Genomic DNA, 3,804 nt, shown 5'->3' on the forward strand with positions numbered 1-3,804 from the left:
TTAAACCCAGGAATTTCACTCCTAATCCCTTTATCAAATGATTTTCCAGCTATACCCATGGTGTCCTCTCCAGAGCAAGCTTTCTTGTTTTTTGCCATATGGATAGGCTGAGAATTTTCCAAATCCTCAATTTCTGGTTCCTTTTTGCCTAACAATTCCTCCTTCAATTTATTTCTCTCCTCTCACATTACTATAAGCAAACTTTAACAGTTTGCTTAGAAATCTCCTCAGCTAAATATCCTATTTTATCACAAAGTTTACTTTCCACAAAACACTAAAACACAATCACACCAAGTTCTTTGGTACTTCATAACAAGGATCAACTTTCCCCAAATTTTCAATAACATGTTCCTCATTTCCATCTGAGACTTCACCAGAATCGCCTTTATCATTCATATTCCTACCAACAATTTCTTCCAGGTGATCTAGGCTTTTTCTAGCGTGTGTCTCAAAACTCCTCCAGCCTCTACCCACATTTTTAGGTATTTGTTATAGCAGCATCCCACTTCTTGGTACCAAAATCTGTATTAGTCAGGGTTCTGCAAAGAAACAGAACCAATAGAATGTGTAAATACAGGTTTTCCCAGTTATCCGGAAGTACAGCCTTCCTATGAAACCTTTCTTAAGCTGAAATGGCATAAAAGAAAGAGGCAATTACCTTAGGACACATCTTGCTAACGGGTGCACAAAATAAATCAAGATAAAGCAGAGAGGCTTCCCTGGTGGCGCAGTGGTTGAGAGTCCGCCTGCCGATGCAGGGGACACGGGTTCGTGCCCCGGTCCGGGAAGATCCCACGTGCCGCGGAGCAGCTAGGCCCGTGGGCCATGGCCGCTCAGCCTGCGCGTCCGGAGCCTGCGCTCCGCAACGGGAGAGGCCACAGCAGTGAGAGGCCCGCGTACCGCAAAAAAAAAAAAAAAAAAAAAAAAAAGATAAAGCAGAGATGCTCAGCAGTCGTAGTTCAAAGCTATGGCAGCTTGATGCTGAAATGCTGAGTGTAGATCCTGGGGAAGGAACTTGCAGTGCCACTCTCAAAGCTGGGGCTGGCTGCTGTCTCTATAACGGCTCGTTGCAAAACATGCTTACTTAATGCTGTTTTCACTTTTCACCTTTTTCCCTGAAAGTGTAAATCCTCTTCCGATTTCTTTTGGTTAGTGAAAACAGGTACTAATGTTTGTATATCTTTCATGAAAGTGAAGTGGCATAAAGCATACTTTCAAAAAGCAGGGGATACTTGTATGTAGAAAAAGATTTTTTTTTGAGGGATTTGTTCACGTGATTATAGAAGTTGGCAAGTCCAAAATCTGCAGGGTGGGCTGGCAGGCTGGAGACCGAGGAAGAGTCAGTGCTGCAGTTCAAGTACAAAGGCCATCAAGCTAGAGCCCCAGGAAAGCTGGCATTGCAGCTGAAGTCCGAAACAGTCTGCTGGTAGAATTCTTCTTGCGGGGGACCGGGTTGGGGTGGGGGGGAAGGTGTCCCTTCTTTGTTCTTTCTAGATCTTCAACTGATTCGACAAGGCCTACCCACATTATGGAGGACAACCAGCTGTACTCGAAATCCATCACTTAAATGTAAATCTCATCCCAAAACACCCCCCTCTTTCCATCTCCGGCCGCCGCAACGAGAGGAGATGCCACCATGTCCGCGCATCTGCGATGGACGGTCGTGCAGAACTGCTCCAGCTTCTTGATCAAGAGGAAGAGGCAGATGTACGGCACCGAGCCCAATAACCTGAAAGCCTGCAACTCCTTCGGCTACAATGGACTCATTCACTGCAAGACTGTGGGCGTGGAGCCGGCGGCGGCCGGCAAAGGGGTCGTGGCGGTCACGAAGCAGAGATCCAGCCCGCGAAAGCTGGCCACCTCCTACGTGCGGACCAGCATCAACAAGAACGCCCGGGCCACCCTCACCAGCATCTGGCACATAATCCGAAACAACAAGTAGCGCCCGGATTTGTGCATGGCCGCCCTCTGCAGAGCCAGCAACGTCCTGCGCAGCCAGAAGCCTGTGATGGTGCCGAGGAAGCGGACCCATCCCACCAAGAGCTCCTGAGCGATCTGTCCCCTTACCCACAGCAATAAAGCTGTCAGCGGGGGAAAAACAAAGCAAAACAACAGCAACGAAACACCCTCACAGAAACATCCAGAATAATGTTTGACCAAATATCTAGGTATGGTGGCCCAGCCAGGGTGGCTCATAAAATTAACCTTTCACAGGCCTTCTACATTAAATTTTAAGCTCTATGAGGAGAGGGACATTGTCTTAGCGACGTTCATATAGCTTGTGCCTAGAACTGTAGCTAGCGCTCAGTAGGTATTCAATAAACAGTTGATGAAAAATGCATAAATGACTGACTAAATGACTGTTTGCTAGGGCTTTAGAGTTTATCGGGTTTCTTTCCACTTGCATTATCTGATTTTTTTATCCCCCAAATTCTTTGAGCTGGGTATTATGACCTCCAGTTAAATACTGAAATTGAGATATAGAGAAGTTAAATGACCAGTTCAAACGTCGAAACTCTAAACTCTTCATGTTCCAGAGGTGGGACTCAGATTTCACTCTTTTGACTTCTAATCCTCTGCCCAGTCAAGTACACTACCCTGTAATTATTCTCTCACCTTACCTATTTGTCCTAGTGTTGATAATAAGAGGAAATAGTTAATAATGCCAAGTCTCTGCTGGGTGTTAAAAAAGGGTAAACAGTGAGTGAGGAGGAGCTTTGTGTTCCTGCCCAAGGCAGCACAGTAAGGGGAGGTGTCAGAGAGGAGCTTCTGCTTCCGGGGTGGGTGATCGTTTCAGGGGAGGATTAAGATGCTCAGCAAGGAGAGAGAGTCTCTTTTGGCTCCAACACTGGAAGAAGACCAACTATGAAAACACTGGAGAGGGGCTCTCTGTATAAACCCAGAGGTTTTTCTCTGTGCTGCTTATCTTCCAGACTTAGTCTAGCATGTCACTAACCAGGTGGGACGGAGCAGGATGACACAAGATTTCATCACGCTACTCAAAACAGCATGCAGTTTTAAACTTACGAATTTTTCCTGGAGCTGTCCATTTAATATCTTTGGTGGGGTGTCTGTTGGCATTGGGAGGAGTTTGGGGCTGAATTGTGGGCAGTTGTTGTATAAGGTAGTGGGTTGTTGTTTTTTTTCTTGGTTTGAATTGAGACATAGACACTCACTTCCCCCTCTTAGTAACCTGGTTCTTCCTTTTTCTTCAGCTCTGCCTTTGTCAACTATAATGATCTATTTATCTTCCTAGCTATTGTTTAGAGCATATTCTGACTTATTATTGATTATTAGCAATAAGTATAATAAACATGATGCTATGGTATGGTAGAATCAATTTAATTTCTGCAAGTATTAAAAAGTGTGATCCAAGGAGTTTCCTGGTGGTTCAGTGGTTAGGACTCCGCGCTTTCACTGCTGTGGGCCCAGGTTAAATCTCTGGTCAGGAAACTAGGATCCCGCGAGCCGGGAGGTGTGGCCAAAAGAAAAAAAAAAAAAAAGTACTTGATCCAAAAAACATTGCTTCGCATTGACGACAGACTTAGAAGCATGAAATGAAGTTTCTGAAGAGACAGTACTAAATAAGGGCATATGTTCAAAGAAGTTTGGGGTATGGTATTAAAGAGCAAAGTTCATTGTTGTTTTCACAAGACATTCTTACGAATTAATTGTTCAATAGAAATTAATAATTGAATTTCATTAAAAAATTGACAAGGAGCAAGCCTAGTTGACTGATTAGGTAGGGCTTAAAAGGTGAGTTGTGTTGGTGAAATTGACAAGAGACAGATTATAAACTTTTAG

At 44.5% G+C, this 3,804-nt stretch overlaps 1 pseudogene; it reads left to right on the forward strand.

Moving 5' to 3' along the window:
* Nucleotides 1-1,600: 1,600 nt before the first annotated feature.
* On the forward strand, nucleotides 1,601-2,050 carry LOC102984245 (60S ribosomal protein L28-like; annotated as a pseudogene).
* Nucleotides 2,051-3,804: the final 1,754 nt, after the last annotated feature.

Source organism: Physeter macrocephalus, chromosome 6, assembly GCF_002837175.3.
Source record: "Physeter macrocephalus isolate SW-GA chromosome 6, ASM283717v5, whole genome shotgun sequence".
NCBI lineage: Eukaryota > Metazoa > Chordata > Mammalia > Artiodactyla > Physeteridae > Physeter > Physeter macrocephalus.